The 17038-nt window shown below is 35.5% G+C and overlaps 1 long non-coding RNA gene across 1 annotated transcript; it reads left to right on the top strand.

Annotated features, from left to right (window-relative positions):
• Window positions 1-758: 758 nt before the first annotated feature.
• On the top strand, window positions 759-16367 carry LOC110741724. Its single transcript, XR_002518466.2, has 3 exons — window positions 759-2374; window positions 3293-3380; window positions 13214-16367. It is a non-coding gene; the product is annotated as an uncharacterized LOC110741724 (long non-coding RNA).
• Window positions 16368-17038: the final 671 nt, after the last annotated feature.

Here is a 17038-nt window from a genome sequence, read left to right as displayed (position 1 = left end):
GGCACTGAAATAAAAATATTCCAGACTAGGACATTATTCCCTTTCTAGCAAAATGCTTCTTTGCTTAGAAAACAAGGGAGATTTTTAGAAAATAGGAATAAAGATTTTAGTTGTTTTATAGTGGATCTGATCGTATAGGATATTTGTTACATGTTATGAGAATATTCGATGTGCTTAAATCCTAGGGTTACTAATCTTTATATTTTACTTTTTGGAATTTTTTTAAACATAGCAATTATGGATGTGGGTTATAAAGAAATATAATAAATAGATTAAATGTCTAATAAACTTTGCTAAGGAAATCGCTAAAATCTAACAGCTAGGTTTCTTAGTTAATAAGATTACTTGATGGCCAGTGATGATGAGCATTTTGTCATGTGTCTGCTGGATTAAGAAAATGTGGCACATATACACCATGGAATACTATGCAGCCATAAAAAAGGATGAGTTTGTGTCCTTTGTAGGGACATGGATGCAGCTGGAACCCATCATTCTCAGCAAACTATCACAAGAACAGAAAACCAAACACCACATGTTCTCACTCATAGGTAGGAACTGAACAATGAGATCACTTGGACTCGGGAAGGGGAACATCACACACCGGGGCCTATCATGGGGAGCGGGGAGGGGCGAGGGATTGCACTGGGAGTTATACCTGATGTAAATGACGAGTTGATGGGTGCTGACGAGTTGATGGGTGCAGCACACCAACATGGCACAAGTATACATATGTAACAAACCTGCACGTTATGCACATGTACCCTAGAACTTAAAGTATTATAATAATTAAAAAAAATAAAAAAAATAAAAAGATTACTTGAAGGTTCAATCAATTCTTCTAATTCAGATACTGAAAACTCCTTGGTGCTATTGGAATGATTTGTTCTAATAGTTAAGTTTCAAAAATTGAAGGCATACATGGTATATTTAACTATCACTATTACTGGTTCTTTTTTCTTTTAACTCCATTGAAAATATCTAGGGAGTTGACTGGATTAGTCTCCTTTTTCATGGTTCAACATCATTATACATTTAAGGTGTCTCTGTTGCTTGTATCCCCACTTACCTTTTCCTCATCTCCTTTCCAACCGAGGCTACCTTTAGAAAAAGTTTTATAAGTGCCTACAGATATGTGTACATGTGTATTTATTTTATACAAATTATCATATCATAGAATCATTCATTTTCTTAACCTATACTCAAAATTATTCACAAAAGTAAATATGCATATTCTCACCTACCGAACTGCTGAAGAGTATACCATAAAATTGTATTTAACTTATCTACTTACCTGAAGTAGAGGAAGCTGTTCCAACTTCCCATTACCATAAACAGTGCTGCATTCATATCCTCTTTCAAATGTGAATTGCTAGGTCATAGGGAATGTGCATTCTAAATTTTTTTGAGCAATGTCAGACTGTACTCTGGATTGGCTACTTTGGTTCATATATCTGCCAGAAGAGAATGCTGGTTCCTATTATCCACATATTCTCCAGCACTTGATACAGACACTGTTTGTAATAACACATTTAAAAATATTTTTTCAATGCTCTGTGGCACATGACTAAGGTGTGTCTACCTAACTTATTAGAGCTCCCTTTTAGCTCTTCTCTTATACATTTTCTCTTCTCCTTATACGTTAATATCTTATATATCATGTAGGTTCATTTTAATTTTTCAAATACAAATGCATGATAATCTTCCTTAGGGTAGAAACTATATTATGTATATATATTTTTGCCAAAAGTACTGGGGACATTCACAAACTTTTTCTATTTGTTTTATGATCATTTCTTTCCCTTTCCACCATTGCTGATCACCTTTGAAGTAACAATTAGCGGGAATTTATTATTATCCTAAGAGTAGAATAGAAAAACAAATTTTAACATTTTATTCAGGTTAACACTGTAGAAGGTCACCCTTAAAACTCATTACCATTTTATTAAACTATAATTTTAAAACACACACAGACACATGCACACAGGTAGAGTGCGCTTTCGTCCTTGAAGAGGATCATTATTTACTTTTGTGCTCAAAAATTTCTGTACACATTTTTTCTCTTTTGTTGTTTCTTTTTATTTTTTCATGTTTGACTTTAACTTCCTACTCTATTTTTTGTTTCTCTAATCTTGTGCTGACTTAGGTTACAAATAATGGAAATGACTGTGTGGTTTCTTCCCCTATTTGGTCATTCTTGAAATAGTGGGTTTGTGTATAATAACATGCATTCTTCTTTTTCAAGGTAACCATAGAAACAAGATCTGCAGCGTACAATGAGCTTTAGAATTTAGATGATTTGAAACAAGAACAAATATACCCCCCAACACTGAAGGGAATACTCTTGACTTTATCCTTCCCCCCATGACTTAGGGAGGTAGGCTTTATATACGTGGTACAAAAAAAAAAAAAATACATGCTTCTCTAAATTACGTGAAAATGTTTTAAACCGAACAAGTATGGAAAACTTGATTGGGTGTTTTGTTGATACAAAGTGATATAGAATCAGTGACTTCAGGTCAGTGATGATAAAATGTGATGTTTTAGGAAATAGAATAAATATAATACCTAAACTAAGTAATGGATAACTTCCTAAAAGCAGTTGCCAGAAATAATTACAATATGAAACAGGTTAATTTTTATCTGCAGCTAATTGGTCCAAAAGTAATTAGGAATACATATGAAGCTTAACCCTATACCATCAGTCTGCCCTGCCCTTGATCTAACCAAACATTTACATTGTTACAATGGATCTATTCTGAATTAACAAAAGGAGACTCCAGTATAACTTTTACTAATCATTAACATTAGTGTTGTGTTTTTTGTTCTTAAAAATCTTAAATTCTGTTCAACTGGAATCCAACTGAAATCAGTCTCCCCCTTCCTTGTGTTGTATTAGCCACATTGATCCTTTTTCCCCTAGAATGTACAGTACTCATTTCTAGCTCAAAAATCTTCACTCTTCCCTCTGCATAGTCCACCCTCTAATTCGCTGTAAGACTTGTCTCTTCTCAATTTTCAGTTGCTGGTTGAAATTAAGCTTAGCTACCAGAAGTTACCCCATCACCATATCTAAATAACCTCATGACCCTCATCTACACAATCATTAATTCTCTGTTACATCAACTTGCTTTCATTTCATAACATTGATCACTCTCTGATAGAATCACTTTTATGTATGCATTTATTGTCTATGTCTGTCTACTAGAATGTAAGCTCCCCTAGCACAGGTTTTCTCTCTATTGATTTAAGTGTCCTATCTGCTGCTCCCACTCATAACTGCCAATTTACTCAGCTCATGGGATGGTGCCACCATCTGCAGAGAGAAAGATGAAGAATAAGAGGAATTTTCCTATGAAGAAGCTCACAGCCTGAAGACAAAGGTAGTCAAATAAATCAATGATTATGGGATACTATTTATCCAATGGTGTTGCCAATAAAGGAAATGTATCTAAATGGAACTAGCTTGTCAAGGGAGATAGTCTGGAGTCAACTTGCATCAAATCGTCTTCATAAAAGTTAGACCCTCAAACTTGAAATCTTGCAAAGATGGAAGCCACAGGCAAAAGTAGTCCTAGAAGATATTATATTATAATACCTATTTGTTCTTACACATAGTTATACTGTCAAAGCATTCACTTCTGAAATTGAAAGATTTTCCATAGGCATGGGAAATCTTTCAGTCATACCTTAAGCTAATGTATGAATATATAAATACATACATGTAATGATTCAGGAATATATATACAATTATATATACATACATAAAAATGTCCAAACAAATCATACTTACAATTTAGTCTCTTTTGCATATTTACATACATCCAGTAAGTCTGTGAAATTAACTCTTTTATTTTCTTAGTAAATACACAAAAATTATGGTTCTTTTGATTAAGAAAGTAATATCCTGGAACAGCATAGTGTATATTATCTAAAAATCAATAGTGCCTTTATTAAGGTACCATTTCCTACTGCAGAGACTGTAGTGATGTATTTTGCTGTCTCTGTCTTCAAAGTGAAATTTGCAGGTTGTGTCATGTGATTTCTTATTGAGTGGATTCACACTGCAAAGACATTTAGAAATTCCTTGAATCTGAACATGAGCTGTGCTTTAAATAGAAAACATTCAGTATACAGGTTTATTTTTGCTAGTGACCAAAGTTTATGTTTAGGTATTTGTGATCAAGAGCTCAAAGTAATGTGTGTGCTGGTGTTACAAAGCCCTGCCACCTATCATTCAAGGTAATGGCAGAAAAAGCCACACCTGCTCAGAAGCAGAAATACCTGTGTGTGTTGTAGAAGGAGGGCAGAACGTAAGGTGCTATTCTTTTCTCTGAACAGAAGTGTAATGTGTGGCTCATCTATTCCATGAACATGCCTTGTCCAGGCAACATTGCAGCCAATACAGCATATATATAAATATAAAGAAAGGAAGGAAGATACTAAGGAAAATTAGGAAAAGAAGAAGAAGGGAAATAAATACTGTCTTCAACCACAGAGAGCCACTGCTTTCATTCTGTGTCTTGGCATCTGCATAGAAAGAGATAAGATAGAGCAATACATAAATACTTATAGGAGTGGATCATATTCACATTTAAATCAATACAACCCACAAGGCATATATAGTTTTTTTTTTTTTGTAGATTTAGTTTTTTACTTTTCACATATTGTCGGTATATTTAAATGTAGTTTCACTAATAGTATTTTATCTTGTAGATTTAACCTGATGTATTTAAATGCTGACTTACTTTTGGAAATTTAATGCTTCCAACTTTTGGCATAAGTAATGTTGACATGAATGGTTTGGGGTATACATTTTTGAGATATATGTAATTATTATTTTAAATATAATCACAGCAAGGAGGTTACTGGGAGAACTACCTACATTTTAAAAACTGGTAAGTACAAATAACACAATGTTGACTGATTTAGTTTATTGGGCATATCTGGCTCAGGTATCTCACTAGCTGTCATTAGAGAAAATTTAAATTTAGAACACTGTAGCAACCACAAAAAGTAAATAATGATCAAGTGAGAATAAGGGCATTCAGAGTGCAGAAGGGAGACAAAGAAAAATTATCCTCAGGTTGTTCTCACTAGAAGAAAATGATAAATATTTGAGGTGATGGGTATGCTAAATACCCTGATTTGAGACTTACACACTGTATAGATGTAAGAAAACATTACACTTTACTATATAACTATTTGCTCACTTACTATGTGTCAATTAAAAGTAAAATAAACGTTTAAACAACCTTCAGACAAATGAAAATGAAACTACAACACATATAACGTATGGGATGTGGCAAAAGCAGTACTAACAGGAAAACTTATAGTGATAAATGCCTACATTAAGAAAGATAAAAGATCTCAAATAAACAAGCTAATTTTACACCTCAGGGAAATAAAAAAAGAAAAAAGCCTGAAGGCGGCAGAAAGAATGAAAATGTAGCAATTAGGGCAGAAATAAACAAAATAGAGACTAGAAGAAAAAATGCAATAGATTAATTTGTTTTTTTTGAAAGATTAACAGAATTGACAAGTCTTTAGCTAAACTAGTGTATTAGGATTCTCTTAGAGGGACAGAACAAATAGTATATATATATATACACACACATGTATAAATAGGATATATATATATCCTATTATATTTGATATATATGTGTGTGTGTGTGTATATATATATATATGAATTTATCAAGTATTAACTTACACAATCACAAGGTCCCACAATAGGCTGTCTGCAAGCTGAGGAGCAAGGAGAGCCAGTCCAAGTCCCCAAACTGAAGAACTTGGAGTCCGATGTTCAAGGGCAGGAAGCATCCAGCATGGGAGAAAGATGTAGGATGGTAGGCTGGACCTGCCTTTTTCATGTTTTCTGCCTGCTTTATATTTACTGGAAGCTGACTAGATTGTGCTTACTGGATTAAGAGTAGATCTGCCCTCCCCAGTCCATTGACTCAAATGTTAGTCTCTTTTGGCAACACCCATACTGACACAGCCAGGATTAATACTTTGTATCCCTCAACCCAATCAAGTTAACACTCAGTATTAACCATTGCAAGTAGCTAAGAAAAAGAGAAGACAAATAAAATTAGAAGTGAAAAAGAAAGACATTATAACTGATGCCACAGAAATACAAGGAATCATACTAGAAAACTATGAACAATTATAAACCAACAAATTTGTTAACCTAGAGGAAATAAATAAATTACTAGAAATGTACAACATACAAAGACTAAAACCGGAGGGAATAGAAAAGCTGATCAGGCCAATTACAAATAAGAACATTGAATCAGTAATAAATAGTCTCCCCTCAAAGGGAAGTCCAGGACTGAATGGCTTTACTGCTGAATTTTACCAAACATTTAGAGAGGACCCAATATTAATCCTTCTCAAACTTGTCTAAAAAAGTGAAGAGAACGTATTCAAACTCTTGATGAGACCAGCATTACCCTAATACCAAAGCCAGGCAAGGGCACTACAATATAAGAAAATTACAGACTATTATTACCAACAAACATAGATGCAACAATTGTTTAAAAATGCTAGCAAACTGAATTCAACAACACAGTAAAAAGTATCATTCATGATGAAGTGGGATTTATCTTTGGGATGCAAGTATGATTCGACACACACATATCAATAGATGTCATAATTTCATAATGCCTTTATTTTGTTGACACAGATTCCTTCAATACTTAGGTTTTTAAGTTTGTTTGTTTGTTTTTGAAGGAGTCTCACTCTGTCACCCAGGATCGAGTGCAGTGGCACGATCTCGGCTCACTGCAAGCTCCGCCTCCCGGGTTCACGCCATTCTCCTGCCTCAGCCTCCCAAGTAGCTGGGACTCCAGGTGCCCACCACCACGCCCAGCTAATTTTTTTTAGAGACCGGGTTTCACTGTGTTAGCCAGGATGGTCTCGATCTCCTGACCTCGAGATCCTCCCGCCTCAGCCTCCCAAAGTGCTGGGATTACAGGCGTGAGCCACCACGCCTGGACTGTTAGGTGTTTTTATCAGGAAAGAGTAACAAATTTTGTCAAAATTTTTTTACACCTGTTGAAATGACTATAGATTTTTTATCCTTCACAGAAGGATTTTTATCCTTTGACAGATTAATGGATAAAGGAAATGTGGTATCTACATACAATGCAATATTGTTCAGCATTGAAAAAACAAGGAAATCCTACTATTTGTGACAACATGAATAAATTTAGAGGGCAATATGTAAGTGAAAGAAGCCATTCACAAAAGGACAAATACTGCATGAATCCACTTATATGAGGTATCTAAAATACTTAGACTCATAGAAGCAGAGAATAGAAGAGCGGCTGCCAGGGGTCAGAGGGGGAATGGAGAGTTGTTGGTCAATGGTGTAAAGTTTCAGTTATGCAAGACGAATAAACTCTAGAGAATTGTGTACCACATAGCACCTATAGTTAACAATATAGTATTGTGCACTTAAGGAATAGGGTAGATCACATGTTAAGTGTTCTTACAAACAGAACAACACACACACACACACACACACGCATAAAAGAGCACAAGGACACCTTTGGAGGTAGAGGACATGTTTATTACCTCTATTATGGTGATAGTATCATGGGTGTATGCATATTTCCAAACTCATCACATTTTCTATTCACCTGCAGATGTTTTTATATATCAATTCTATTTCCATAAATTTTATTTTTTTAAAAAATACTTCTCTGAAGGTTTTCTCATTTTAAGTATTGAAATGATGTTGTTTCTTTGGAGCTTTGAGTCTAGACACAGAAGTCAACAGTTGAGAGGCACATTCTGTTTTCTCTCACCTTGTGAATTCTCTGTGAGAACAACATGAGATTGTTTGCAGCTTTTATTGATCTTTCCCTAGTCTTTGACCCCGAGAGACCGCCAATCACTAAGTTGTTTGATGCCAATAGAGACCAGGCAGAAAATGATGCCTATAAAGATCTTAATACCCCTTGAGGTTTCACAATCAATAGCGACAATTTCCCAACAGATCACATAACAAATGTGAGAGACAAATAAATAAATAAATTAATTAATTAAAAACTTGGATTTTATGACTTGATAATTTTAGGTCATCTTGATGTGAAAAAAAATATGTATATATCCCCTTCAAATCTATCAAAAATAGAAAGTTGTATTTATGTTTATGCTTTTGTCACTTTTTAAACCATCCTTTAATATTTATATGAATAGCAGTTCATGATCAAATATTTTTAAATTAAAAGTTTTGAATATAGTCCCTAAAAAGTTAATTGACATTTAATAAAAATTATATCATGTCAACTGATTTACTTAAAAATGGGTATGTGTACACAGACACACACATTATGATTGCTCTTTATTTGTGGAGTCTATTGAATATTTCTCTGTCATTCTCTTTCTCTGTTTTATACTTAATGGTTATATTAAGCAAGTAATGTCATAAATTGTTCAAAACTATTATGTCCAGACTTTATGGTACAGAATCATGGTATCTATGACCCAAGCTTTTGTAAATTGATAAAGATCACATATGTTTTCTAAAGAAAGTCTTAACTTGAAAGTGTTTAGTTATTCAGTCCAATATCCTTGTTAGCTCCACAGTATTTCTAAGAATTGTCAACTCCAACCTCAGCTTTAATTTCAAAACATATACATCTACTCTTAATCAGCAAAATGAGATGCCTGCACTCCTGTTTATTGCCATTGAACATGATTTCAAGATGCCTTATGGGTATTTATTCTCAAAAGCTGACATGTGAGAAATAAGGATACACAGTCATTTCATTCCTACATATCAGTGTTTATCAAGTGTTAAGAAGAGCAATTTGCATCAGTCTTTCAAGAAAAGATAATTCGATATAGAGGCCCAACTCAAACTCACTAAATCAGAATCTCTGGAATCAACACCTTAGAAATATCACTTTCCATAATCACTTCACATAATCCTTTTGCATTCTAAATTTTGGAAATTCTTGCTCTTGATAATCCCAGTTCTGTCTTTAGATGAAATTAGATGATGAGAAAGCTGTGGGCTAGATTGCACTCCTTAGTGTCCATGTACTTTTGCTGGTCCTAAATACAGAAAATTGGCAAGACATCATCTGTTTCCATTAAGAGGTGGTAGAAAAATTCACTTATGAAACGCATTACATTTAATATATGAGCATATATATTAAAGATATTATTATCATTGGCCTGGTATATCCCAAACATAATCTTGGATATTGTCTTAGTCTGTTCAGGCTGCTATAATACAACAGTATACACTGGGTAATTTATAAACAATAGAAATTTGTTGCTCACAGTTCTGGAGACTGAGAAGTCAAAAATTAAGTCATCAGCAGAGTCAGTGCCTGATGAGGGCTTCATAGATGGCATCTTGTCCTTGCATCCTCACATGTCAGAAAGAATCTCAGGGCCAGTGTCACACCAATAGCTTCAATAGGCATTTCCTGTGTGGGGTTCTTTGCAGTAACCCCAACCTAATGGCTCCACTTAACATTGCCCTGGTGCAAACTTTCTTTGATTGCCCTATGACAGTACTCTGCCTGAGCCCTGATGCTCTAGAGGGCATCTTTTGAAATCTAGGTGGAGGCAACCATGCCCTTAGAGTTTGTGTACTCCGTGCCATGGTAGAGGTGGTACCATGTGAATTCCACCATGGTCTGCCATCTGGTCCCTCTGGAGAGGTGGCCACGGCAGACTGCCCTGCATCTGGGCCTACTTGAGCCACACCTGGGATAAATGAGGAGCACTGTGCCAGAATGCAGGGAGAAGAGGCTTGAATGAGGCTCTGTGGGTGTCTGAGGGTCCTCTTCAACATCAGTCCATCCCCTGGGAGTTGACCTGTAACTATGGCCTGTGATGGGAGGGCCAGCCAGCACCTAAAATATCTGAAATGCCTTCGGGGTCATTCTTTCACTGTTTTGATGCATAGCATCTGGCTTCCTTGTGCCCATGCTAATCTCCTTATCAAATATTTGCTTCACTGTACCCTTGGTATTTTCTCCTGAACGTGCTTTTTCTTTCTTTACAAGATGGTCAGCCTGAGAATTTTTCAAGTCTTTACATTGTGCTCCCATTTTGTGTATAGATTTCATCTTCAATTTGTTTCTCCTTGCATTTTACTATAAGCAGTCAAGAGAGGCCATGCTGCATTCTCAACACTTTGCTTATTAATTTTTTCCACCACATATCCTTTTTCACCACTTACACAAAGCAGTAGGACAGGAACACAACATCTGTAAAAAAGTTAAAGCCTTCTCTACAGATCTCCTCTCCTTCTGGGTTCTCACCAGAATCACCCTTCATAGCAAATACCCCCCAAAACTCTTCCAGCCTCTACCTGGTACCCAGTTCCAAAGCTGCTTCCACATATTTAAAAATTTGTTATAGCAGCACCTCATTCCCGGTACCAATTTCTTTCTCAGTCCTTACAGTTTGGTATAACAAAATACTATAGACTAGGTAATTTTTAAACAACTGAAATTTACTGCTTACAGTTCTAGAGGCAGGGAATTCCAAGATCAAGGAAGTAGCAGACTCAGTATCTGGCAAGGGCTTCATAGATGGCACTTTGTTGTTGAATCTTCACGTGGCGGAAGGGGCGAACAGCTCCCACATGCCTCTTTTATCAGGTCACTAACCCTATTAGTGAGGGCTCTACCCTCATGATTTAAACACCTCCTAAAGGCCTCACTTCTTAATACCATCACATTGACAATTAAATTTTAACATATAAATTTTGGAGGCCACATTCACACCATAGCAGATAATATGGATGGCTTTGGTTCTTTATGAATTAGTGAGAAAATATTTATCTTAAGTATCATATGTTTCAAGAAGATTTATATACTTTTTCTACCTAATTGTCTACACAACTTCTATACATTTCTACACACTTAGATTTAGCACGTTATAGTAATTGTTCATTCCATGAAAATGTTTTAAAGTACATATTGGGACCTGGTGCTATGATAAGTGAAATTTAAAATACTTAACATTTTTATAAACTATTATGAAAATGAACAATAATAGATTCCATCAATTAGGGAAAAAAGAAGGGTCCTGACACATCACAAATTCTGGAATAAGTTATTACTTTTTTCAATACAGAAGTGAAGCAAATTTTTAGAAGACCACATCTTGTTTCACCCTACATTGAAACAATGTGAAGTTGAAAATAGGGACAGGACATTTTCTTATAACATTTTCACAGCACTATATGGTTCTCTGCATTTTCAAACGGCTGTGCAGATGAATGTCAACTGCACTAACAATGTCTTCTTTTACTTTAACCACTGCTGGTGTGGTTACCTAAGAAGTTTGGATTTCCAGTCACCATTGATAGGCTGCACATGTACCTCTGAACTTAAAATAAAAGTTAAAAAACAAGAAGTTTGTTTTTCAAGGAAATACAGATTACATCTGGTGGAAACTGTTTATGTCTGTCTATAAATATCTAGATGTACATCAGGGCATATGCATATTCATGCATACATGCATAATTATACATACATGTTGCATATGCTCATTTTCAAGACATGCAATGCATGTTTTTAAGGTAAAGGAAAAACATCTCATTCTATATGAGAAGACAAATACTAATTATGGACAATGACTCTATGATTAAATTTAAGACTTGCCAAACATAAAAAGCACATATACCTAAAACTTTATCAGCTGAAACCTAGAAAATCTCCCTTCAGAAAAGGCTGGGTCTCCCACATTTTATCAAAAAACATATTGTGGCTAAGAACTAATATATATTATTTATAGAATTCTTTTCTGGTACTTACAATTAAATTTCCTTACAATTTTCTTAAATATATTGTGGTTACGAACTAATATATATCATTTATGGAATTCTTTTCTGGTACTTAGAATTATACTTTTCTTAGCATACTTCTGGATCATCCATATAGGCTAACCTCTTTTTACTTTCTGCAAACCTATTATTTTCTTATTTTTATTATTATTATTATTTTGAGACAGGGTCTCACTCTGTTACCTAGGCTGGAGTGCAGTATGATTATAGCTCACTGCAACCTCCACCACCCAGGGCTCCGGTGATTTTCCCATCTCAACCTCCTGAGTAGCTGGGACTACAGGCATGCACCACCATGCCTGGCTAGCTTTTATTTATTATTATTATTATTATTATTATTATTATGTGTAGAGAGAGAGGTTCGTCATGTTGACCAGGCTTGTCTCAAACTCCTGGGCTAAAGTGTTACCCTGCCCCCTTGGGCTTTCAAACTGCCAAGATTATAGGCATGAGACCCTGCACCTAAGCTATTATTTTTCACTTGATGAGGATTTTTAGTGTTTTTCTTTAGAATTAAAAAAAAAAAAAAAAGCGTGAAACAAATCCAGACAAATCCAGACAAATCCAGAATGTGATCACTGCTTTAGTCCATGGAAACTGAGTGTCAGGAAAGAAAATTCTTCAGTTTCTGTGTATTTTTCTGTGTGTCTTTGTTATTTTTCATATGTACACATTTTCGTGTGTGTGTGTGTGTGTACAATTTATGTTAATCATTGAAGATGATTATCACATTGTGGTGATCCAAAGATCCTTTGGCATCACCAAGAAAAATACTCTCAGGTGATTTAATTTCTCCTTTTCTGGGAAACTTAGCCAAAAGAATGAACTTCAAGACTTACTCAGATCTTAGATACAGAACATAAATCCTGCTTTTCCGTAGACATTTTGTTACATACTGACACCCAGGGAAAATAGAATGTGTTTGAAATGTTGGCTTCACATGCGAAAATAACATTGATCTTATGCACTTTGATTCTCTAAGGACATCATTTGAATTTCTCTCAAATTATGTACAACTCGTGCAGATGGTAGCATTTTATGCTCTAAAATTGAAATAATATGATACAAACTTAACACTTAAGTGTCCGGTATCTAAAATAATGTCATTTTCACTTCAGCATGTCATCTGTGGCCCATCCTTTCTTCATAAAGGCTCCCAGAGCATTCTTTATAAATTGCTCCCAGAGCAGTTCATTTATAACTGTCATATGATACAACATTCTAGGCTAGATTGAATGTATATTAGTCGAGAGGTCATAATATATTATAAAGTCCTTGTAAAAAGCGTTGCTTTATGTATCTTTGAGGAAACCATAATGGCTACAGACTGTAGCATTATTTAACTTAGACTATTTAATGGGTTATTTACCTTAGGGTCATTTCCCGTTTCAGGCGCCAGGGAAGTAACCACTGCCTTAATCAAGGACTCCACTCATTCATTTACTCAAGGCTTCTACTAGTTACTGAGCATTTTTAACATGCTATACCTTATGCTGGGTACTGAGATGAGAGAGAAGGAATCCACAAGTCTGAAGTCTAGGAGGCTGTGGCTTGGACTGCTGAGAACTTCCCAAATACTCATTATCTCTGCTTCCTTAGTAACAGAACCCTGATTTTCTTCAAGATGATGATATTTTCAGGTAAAATACTACGTTTCCCATCCTTGTTTACAGCTAGGAAAGGCCATTTGATGTAAGCAGAAGGCACGGGATCAGGATTCCAGGAAATATTTTTAAGGGATCTGTCTGGCACAGCATCCAGTGACTTTCAGGATGAAAACCACAGCTTTGAGAACAACTGAGGAGAAAGAAAGAAAATAGCCCAGTGACTTATGGATGCATTGTATCAGCACTGGGCAGGCTACCTTTGGACTACTATTGTGTGAGAAAATAAACCTTTGATTCATTTGAGACACTATACCAAGTCTTTGTTAAACAATCACTCCCAAATGCAATTCCTAAGAAATACAGTGGTCAAAACTGTAATCAGGTACATTAAAATGGAGCATATATATTCCTACTTTAAAAGTACATACAAAGTGTGTTTGTAGCAGTTATCATCTCCACTATAATAATACATATATTACATATAATCAATTGTTTTTGATTATTTGCTTAAATTTAATTGTATCCCCCTCTGTGTTTGCCTCTTCCTGATAGAAAATAAATGTCATAAGGGAGAAGACACTTGGCTTTTTTTTACTAACACAGCTCCAGTGCCTAAAACGATGCTTGGCACAAAGCCAACATTCAGTAAATATTTCTTGAATGAATGAACGGATGATATAATGGATGGTGAGGAAATGGATGGATAAATATACGGCGCTTTCTCCGAAGATGTAGTAGTTCATTTTATCTGTCAGGAGAGTAAATGATAGCAGAGCAAGGTCTGCCTTTTCTTAGGCAGCTAAATTTTGATAAGATAAGCTTTCTGGGTTCTGAATAAATGTTTCTCTGCTTTACAAACTGAGAGTAATATTTTACTGCTTTTTTTATAAATCAAATACAGTATTAATTGAAAATAACCACCATCCTGACATTGTTGCATTCTATGGGAGTCATTTAGCAGTTGGGATTGGCAATATAAAAACAAAGTGGTGTTACAGAAAAAGCAGGCTTATGTATGTGCCTCATAACTTTCATATAACTATAGGTAAGTATACATACCAGCATAAACATACTTATAACCCTATAAAACATTTGTCAATTTTTCTTTCATATGTATCTGGGCATAATTCGCAATTGTCACTCATTTTCCTTTATTGAACTGATGTCTTCTAGCCCTGAGCAGTTACAAGTAGTGTCACTCATGGTCTGCAACTTTTTAATTTTATCATGTATTGGATTCCACGTAATGCTACTGATCAGATATTTTTGGCAAGTTTATGTCTCAAACAATGTTACTTATAGAGATTCATCAAAATCCCCACACATTTACTGGAGCCTAGTATCTGAAGAACCGTAATCCTAACTACTGCCATTCCTGTGATTCCCATTGTAGCTGGTGGAATAGTTCTGCCGTGGTTGTTACATGTAGCCCTGTCTCTTCATGTCTTTTATGATCCTGCTCTTCGAATTAGGGGGAATCTGTTTCATTCTTATTAGAACACAATGATTCCTTTTAAAAACTGGTTACACTTTACACATAGTATGGCATATTCTTGAGGGTCTAGGAAACAAGAGAGCCTCAAGGAAAAAGTTATTTTTACTAGAGTGTAACCTCATTTTGTTCTTCATTCTAGGAGCTGCTATTCATGTTGACCAACAGCCTTAAGCAGAAAGAAATAGCTTCTGGAAAAATAACTGTAAGGGTGACTAAATTCTCTGGAGAAACCTGTTTCTTTCTTTGTAGTCTTTTTGTGTCTTCTTAATTTTTGTTTACATGTATACATTTTCGATATGTTTTGGACATTTGTCCCTCAAATCTCATGTTGAAATGTGATCTCCATTGTGGAAGGTGGGCCTGGTGGGAAGTATTTGGGCCACAGGAGTGGATCCCTCATGAATGGCTTGGTGCCCTCCCCAGGGTAATGAGTTACCCAAGATCTGAATGTTAATAAGAGTCTGAGACCTCCCCTAACCCACTGCAACCTCTCTCATCCTGTGACACACCTGACCTCCCTTCTTTTGCCATGATTGGGAGCTTCCTGAGGCCTCACCAGAAGCAGCTGCTGGCACCATGCTTCTTGTATAGTCTGCAGAATACTGAGCCACATAAACCTCTTTTTTTAAATATAAACTACCCGGTCTCAGGTATTCCTTTATATCATTGTAAAACAGACTAACACAATTTTTTTTTTACACCTGTTTTCTTTCTTTTCCAATAACAATGTAACAGAGGGTACAATAACTAGCAAGAAGGCATGGCTAATATTTCAAAATTTTGTTTTCTTGGAAGGTGCATATGGATAGTTCTTCTGGTATGTATATGGGAGGAAATTTTATATTAATTTGCTTTATCGCAATTTTATCTAAATTCAGTGTGTACCCACGAGGACCTACTACTACTCCAAGATATTCTGAAATAAAATTTATTTATAGGAAATTTAACTAATAATTTTCAATTTGTAAAACAGTTACCTTATGTTGTAATCAATTCTCATAATATATTTACAAGTTATTTTCTATTTTGCAAAGAATAAATATTTATTTGTTAAAATATGGAATCTTGGATATTCAAAATAGTCCAAATAAATGAAGCTTACTACTTGTAGCCTAAAGGACAATCTTTTATAAAATCTGTATTAGAGTACTGGTCTTCAGCCAGGGGCACTTTTGCTCACTGGGAGATATTTAGTAAGGTCTGGACACATCTTTGATCACATTACTTTGATGGTATTTGTGTGCTACCAACTTCTAACGGGTAGGGCCCAGTGATGCTGCCAAACTTCCTAATAATTTAATTATAACTCATCATCAAATGATAACTAGGAGAATTGTGCACCAAATATCAATAGTGCCTGGGTTGGGAAAGCCTGTATTTGCATAATTAGATGCCAAATAAAACTTGATGATGAGTTATAATTAAATATTTTAATCAACTTAAGATAAAATATTCTTTTTTTTTTTTTTTTTTTTTTTTTGAGACGGAGTCTCGCGCTGTGTCACCCAGGCTGGAGTGCAGTGGCGCGTTCTCGGCTCACTGCAAGCTCCGCCTCCCAGGTTCAGGCCATTCTCCTGCCTCAGCCTCCGAGTAGCTGGGACTACAGGCGCCCGCCACCACGCCCGGCTAGTTTTTTTGTATTTTTAGTAGAGACGGGGTTTCACCATGTTAGCCAGGATGGTCTCGATCTCCTGACCTCGTGATCTGCCCGCCTCGGCCTCCCAAAGTGCTGGGATTACAGGCTTGAGCCACCGCGCCCGGCCGATAAAATATTCTTAAATGATTTTGTTCTGTGTATCATTAAAATATTTTCATCAGTCAAGATGATGTGGGGGTTCAAATTTTTTACTAATAAAATATTATAGAGTTTATACCCAAAAAATACAACGTAAGAGATCACTTCAATAAGATACTCCATCATAATCATGTAACTGACTTGGGAACTTGGTTGGGTTAAATAAAAGAGCCAGTCTTTTCTCTAGGTAATGCATGGAGAAGACCTTTTTATTTCTCCCAAGTTTTCAAAATAAAAGGACACTAAGTATTTCTCTTTGTGGCTCAATGAATTTTTCCATGGCTGTTATTTGTTAATATCTATAATCGAAATTAAACATA

Source organism: Papio anubis, chromosome 15 (genome assembly GCF_008728515.1).
Source record: "Papio anubis isolate 15944 chromosome 15, Panubis1.0, whole genome shotgun sequence".
Taxonomy (NCBI): Eukaryota; Metazoa; Chordata; class Mammalia; order Primates; family Cercopithecidae; genus Papio; species Papio anubis.
This window is presented reverse-complemented; position numbering and strand designations above follow the sequence as displayed.